This window comes from Ceratina calcarata, unplaced genomic scaffold (assembly GCF_001652005.2).
Source record: "Ceratina calcarata isolate Rehan_Ccalc_2016 unplaced genomic scaffold, ASM165200v1 scaffold466, whole genome shotgun sequence".
NCBI classification, from domain to species: Eukaryota; Metazoa; Arthropoda; class Insecta; order Hymenoptera; family Apidae; genus Ceratina; species Ceratina calcarata.
The window spans coordinates 3,657-10,736 of NW_017170692.1; positions in this window are offsets into that span (position 1 = coordinate 3,657).

Genomic DNA, 7,080 nt, shown 5'->3' on the forward strand with positions numbered 1-7,080 from the left:
CGAACTAATAAATTGGTTAAACATCAGAGGAAAGAAAGCGATTAGTCGTTACTTACGTTCACTGAACAAGTGTAATGTACTCAATGGAATAACTAACAATTTTTCAAGTTACAGAATAGGTAAAATTATGAAAAATGCGAAAAGAATCAGAATTGGACTTACTTTTTCGTTGGTAAGTACACCTGACTTACTCCAAGCATGAGCTGCTGCAAGCCATGTGTCCTATCTTCGAATGCCGAAGGTCGACCCATTGACCCATTGACGTTCTTTTAGGAGCAGGTGCACTGACCAACGAAAAAGTAAGTCCAATTCTAATTCTTTTCACATTTTTCATAATTTTACCTACCCTGTAATTTTTTAACATTGACAGTTATTTCATTGAGTATTTATAGTTACATTTGTTCAGTGAACGTAAGTAACGACTAATCCCTTTCTTTCTTCTGATATTTAACCAAGTTATGAGTTCGTTTTTGCATGCAACTTTTCTTTAAACCTATACTCTCGTGACGAGCGCGAGGCGGTTGCCGCGCTCCTGCCCACCTTGTATACTCGCGCTCTGATTGGTCAGAGATTTTTGTTAATAACTCAATAACCACGCCTCGGGCAACCTTTTTACAAAGGAAAAAAATGGTTTAAAATCACCTCAGGAACCTCCCATTATAATATGTACCACTAGTCCTGGGGCACCCTATATAGTAATAAAAGTAATAAAGTTCAATGTGCAGTTTTGAACTTTCGCGCTTTTATGCTACAACCAATCATGAATGCGTTCCACAAACCACAAACTACTGCGGAGATGGCTTCACTCCCCACGTCTAAAGTACGGGTTTATGTTCCATCCCTGCATTCCTATATCCATAGTCCGATCCCTTATTTAAGGTTCCCTAGTTAGTGTCGTCGAATCGCAGAGAAACAAGACTGGGATCCTCTTTTTAAGAGTTTATTACTGAGTTGTACCTTACATAAAGTCTCACGAACCGAGTTAGAATCTGACTTACAACTGTTTTACGACTGTGTCTTTGGCTCTGAAAGGGCCTTCTCTTATATTAGGGATTTTTGGGGGCGGTAGCCCGTTGGTAGTGAGATTCTTAGAAGAAGGGAGCTCTTCCGAGATGGAAAAATGGGACCGAAGGACACGTGCGATGCAGATGGTTTTTGAGGAAGTCATAAATATTCCAGTTTATGGTTTTGGGTTTTCCGGGCCCGTTCGATGGTGTTTAATCATAAGTAAGAACACTGTATTCTTTAAGAATAAAACTCAGTAGATTATATTCGATGTAATATTTCAACGCTTATTTATTGAGTGTAAGACTAGGTTCGACGTCTAAAGCGTTCGAATCTTATCACCGGATATTCTGAATATCCAACCATCTGAGATCTAAACGCATGAGGTCATACTTGGTGTTAGAAAAAGAAAATGTAATCGTGTAATTCGTATACTGCCGCCTTACACCAGCGCCACCACATGTGTTCCTCTTACGTTTCGCGCGTATCTCTTTACCACTAAAGAGAATTGAGTCCTTATTTTTATATCTCAATCGTCATCAATTATTAATTGCCTACCCGTTTTCCCAAGTGGTTATGGGCCCAGGTACGCGAGGCAATTAATATTTCTGTGAAATATAAAGGAAACTCATCAAAAATCACGAAAAGAAAATCGATTTCTCCGGTATCGTGGTCTGAAAAATCTCAAGTGCGCGTTATGGAAACTGAAAGTGTTCATATTCCTAAACTCAATGGATTGAGGATTGGGCAGCATGGAAGTTCCGAGTTCGAGTCATCCTGAAAGCCTCAGGAGCCTGGGACGTCGTCGATGGAACATCGGTACGGCCTAACCTAGCAGAAGGTGCAGCCGCAGCAGCGATAGCGGATCATGAAAAAGCGATCATCGCTTGGAACAAGCATGATAGCGTGACACAAAAGGTTATTGTGGCCTCCATCGAGGAAAAACCATTTTTGCATATCATAAATTGCGAGTCTGCGAAATCAATGTGGGATAAACTCTCCTCGGTTTATGAGCAAAAGTCAGAAACCAATGTGCACATGCTTCTGCAGAAATGGTACAACATGGAGAAAAACCCCAGCGACGACATCGCAACACACATCGCCCGGCTCGAGGATTTGGCTCATCGATTAGAAAATCTGAGTGAGAAAATTCCGAATCAGATGATTATCACCAAAGTTCTCATGACCTTACCGCCGTCTATGAATCATTTTGTTAGTGCCTGGGAGTCAACAGACTCAGATGATCGTACTATGTCAAATTTGATCTCACGTCTTACCATCGAGGAAACGCGTCTGAATCCAGCTCAAGACATGGGGAGCACAGCCTTCGCAGCGAACAAATCTGATAACAAGAAAAATGGTAAAAATGCTAAAAAACCAGGCAACTGCAACTATTGCCACAAATCGGGGCACTGGAAAAAGGAATGCAGGAAGCAACTGGCTACAATTAAAAAACAAGAAGGTACTGACAAAGGAAAAGCTCTTGTCGGAGAAGCGCTGACTTCGACAGATCCAGACAATAATTTAATGGAAGCACTTGGTTCATGGACTCGGGAGCAACAGATCATATGTCACACCAAATTTCCTGGTTCTCCACGTACACTAGCTTCACTGAGAAGAAATCTGTAAGGATTGGAGACGGAAAAACAATCCCTGCCCTGGGACGTGGAGAAATCAACATCCTTGCGTTTAACGGACTGGAATGGAAGCCGAAATATTTGAAAAACGTTCTTTATGTATCAGACCTGACGTACAATTTGTTCTCTTTAGGTACAGCACTTGATAACGGCATGAAGCATGAATCAGACAACAGGAGATGCAAAATGGTGAAGGATGGAAGTGTTGTTGGGAGTCAGGGATGACAAACTTTTCAAGATGAGATTCAAGGTCATCAGCGGCGAACCTCAAGCAAACGTCGCCCAGAAGACCTCACTCAGAACCTGGCACGAACGAATGGCTCACCAGAATCTCACTCAGGTGAAGAAAGTCCTCAAGGTCATGGGGGCCGAGAGCAACGATTATGACTTCAAATGCCAGGACTATATAAGAGGAAAGATGCATCGCCTTTCTTTTCCCAAGAGCAAGTCTGAAACGAAAAGGATAGGCGAGCTGATTCATAGCGATCTTTGCGGCCCTATGCAGGAACAGTCTCTTGGTGGGGCAAAATACTTCCTCTTGTTAAAGGACGATTTTAGCCATCATCGTACCGTGTTCTTTTTAAAGAATAAAAATGAAACAAGCACCTGGCTCGAGTATTACATCAGGAAAACGGAGAAACACGTGAAAGATGGCATAAGGACCCTCAGGAGCGATAATGGTCGAGAATTCATCAACGAAAAGGTAGCGAACCTGACCAGGCAACTCGGGATTACTCACCAGAGGACAGTCCCCTACACCCGTCAGCAGAACGGATCAGCTGAGAGGGAGAACAGGACAATCGTGGAACTAGCCAGGACAGTGCTACGTGCAAGCAAGATACCGATTAAGATGTGGGCCGAAGCCGTTAATTATGCCACCTACGCCCTGAACATGACAGGAACGAGTAGTCTGGAGGGAAAGACTCCGAACCAACTTTGGCTTAGAGAAGCACCGAACATCTCTCAACTCAGGATTTTCGGCGAAGAAGTTTTTGTCCCTATCCCTAAAGAGAGTCGAAGAAAGTGGAACGTTAAAGCAGAGACAGGCTTCTACGTTGGCCATGACGAAAATATCAAGGGCTACCGGATCTGGTTACCTGATAGGGGTCAAGTAAAAATCTACAAGGATGTCATGTTCACCAGGGCAAACTATAGCAAAAGCCCTGATAAAAGGGAAACATCGCAGATTATCAGTTTCGATTTGGAGTCCAACGTCGAGGAGGATCAGGATGAAGAAGGCCAGGAGGAGGACATTGATCAGGAATATCTCTCCGCCGAAGAGACTCCCCAAACGTCGGACAATGAGGAATCTAACATCAATGATCCTGAACTCAGTCAGGGCGGAAATTATGATGCAGGTAGATATGACTTGAGAGATCGCGACACTCTTCGTCGTCCAGCAAGGTACGTCGAAGCGATGATTTCCATATCTGACCTGGAGGAGGCAGGAAGCTATCAAGAGGCAATCGAGTCTCAGATGTCGAAGAGTTGGAGAGAAGCCATGGACGACGAGATGAAGTCGCTCCGCGACAATGACACCTGGATTCTCGTCGATCCTCCGCAAAATCAGTACATCATTATCGACAATCGATGGACCTACAAAATCAAGAGAGATGGCCAGAATAAAATCCGTAAATTCAAGACAAGACTGGTAGCTAGAGGATTCCGACAAACAGCTGGAGTAGATTATCAGGAAACGTTCAGTCCAGTGACGAGGTTCGACTCAGTTCGAATAATACTTGCTGTGTCGGCATCCAGAAAGCTCCACCTCGCACAGTTCGACATAAAAACCGCCTACCTGTATGGTGACATCGATGAGGTAATCTACATGCGTCAGCCAGAGGGATACGAGGATGGTACCAAGCGAGTCTGCAAGCTGAACCGCAGCCTGTACGGACTCAAACAGGCCTCGAGGTGTTGGAACCAGAAGTTCACTAATGTGCTCAACAAGCTCGGTCTCCATCCCACAAACGCCGATCCCTGCGTCTTTACGAATAAAGACAGCGAGGACTTCCTCGCTCTGGCAATACACGTTGATGACGGACTAATAGCTGCTTCGAGAAAAGCAACAATTGACACGCTTGTAAATGAGCTCAGAAAAAAATTCGATATTGTTTCAGGGGATACAAACATGTACCTGGGTGTGCAAATCGAGAGATTCGATGATGGATCTATCTTTCTTCATCAGGAAGCTTATGCTAAACGGATCTTACAACGTTTTAGAATGGAGGATGCAAACCCTGTCACAGTTCCAGCCGATCGAAATCATGAGATGTGCAGTGAAGTGCATAAAAACGGCACCAGGATCGCCCCGGATATACCGTATCGTCAAGTCGTCGGCAGTCTCATGTACCTAGCAATGGCCACACGCCCTGATATCACCTTTGCTGTTAACGCCGCCAGCCAGTATCTGGAGAACCCAAGACGTATTCACTGGAATGCCTCGAAAAGAATTATAAAATACGTGAAGGGTACCTGCAACTACAGCCTGTACTTCCCGACAGATCAAAAGAATCACGTACACGCATTCAGCGATGCAGACTACGCTGGAGATACTGAGACCAGAAGATCAACAACCGGACTGCTCGTGAAGCTCGGAGACTCCACAGTGACCTGGAGGTCACTAAAGCAGAGAACTGTCGCTCTATCCACAACGGAGGCGGAGTATGTGGCGGCGAGCACGACTGTCAAGGAGGTGATCTGGACCAAGGCCCTGTTCGACGAACTCGCCGTCCCAAGCGAGAAAACATCGCTCTATGTTGATAACCTCAGCGCTGTTAAGCTGATAAAGAACCCTGAATATCACAAGCGAACGAAGCACATTGATGTGCGTTACCACTTCATACGAGAAAGATACAAGGACAGTGAGTTTATTTTAATCCACGTTCCATCCAAGGATCAACAAGCCGACATCCTCACAAAACCATTGCAAGGATCGATTTTTGAAGAGCAGAGGAAGATGCTCAACGTAACTAACAGAAATAAGATTACCAGTATCGTAAGACACTGATCTGCCGTATAAGGATTAAATTTTCTGGTGGGAGTGTTAGAAAAAGAAAATGTAATCGTGTAATTCGTATACTGCCGCCTTACACCAGCGCCACCACATGTGTTCCTCTTACGTTTCGCGCGTATCTCTTTACCACTAAAGAGAATTGAGTCCGCAATAAATCCTTATTTTTATATCTCAATCGTCATCAATTATTAATTGCCTACCCGTTTCCCAAGTCTTGGTCCTGTCGGAACCTGCATGCAGGGGTCTCAGAATTTATCCCGCACGGCTCGCTTCCCCTCTTTTTCGCCCGTATTTCGATTCCCACTACTATTCTCCTCATGCGCCTTCGCGAAGCGAACCTATCAAGTACCAGTCCCCACCATGGTCGCATCGTCCCCACTTTCCGGCCGAGGGATAAATTCTGAGACCCCTGCCTGCATGCATGCTTGGTCTAGAATAGGCATGGCCAAAGTTGTCGCCGCGCGACACGACCTTGCCCGGGAGCCGGAGTGGGGCACGCAGTCCGAACGGTTAATAGTGTGTGTATGATGCACGCACGTAACATACTGAAATAATGTGAGGGCTTCCAGGGGCTAATGCACGAAGTAGGGAGAACAGCTACAGTGGGGCACATGTACTTGGCCATGCCTGGTCTAGAAGAAAGGCAGAGTGCAGGGCTGGGATAATTTTTCCCGCACGGCTCGTTTCCCCTGTTTTTCTCCCGTATTTCGATCCCCACTACTATTCCCCTCATGCGCCTTCGCTGACCATGTCTAGCACACCCCCATCAAGTACCAGACCCCTCTATGGTCGCGTCGTCCCCAATTTCCGACCGAGGGAAAAATTATCCCAGTCCTGCACTGAACTGACTGAGGCAGAGCAGAGTCAGTCCGTTGTCGCTATTTGAACAAGCAGTACGTTAAAGCGGAAAAGAGTGATTTTCTTTGTTTTAAGTACCACGCAGAATATCTAAGGAGTGAAAAGAGTTTTCACGTGTCGCTGTGTATTTCTAAGTGAGTGTTCTCCGCTTCCAGTTTCACAAAGTTATAAGCAGATCCCGCGCTTGTCGATTTCCTTTTAGAAAACCCGCTAATCGACAAGCACAACTTTGTGAATATCTCTGTTGCAATTTCTAATACCTCAGTGAAATCTTTCGGACTATAGTAAACCCGCAAGTCTGAAAGATAAGCAACCCGCAATCTGAACTTATAGAAAACCCGCTAGTCCGAGATAAATAGAAAACCCGCACTCTGGACTTTAGAAAACCCGCTAGTCCGAGTAATTTTATATTCTAACTAAATTGAGATCGATTCTTCACTTTCTGAATAGTAAACACGCCATACATCCTTGTTACGTCGCAAATAAGCTGTTTGCTTGACTTGCGTGTTTCAATTGTTAATTAATAATAGGAAAGGGAATACTTGGGAGAATGGGTTTACGGGG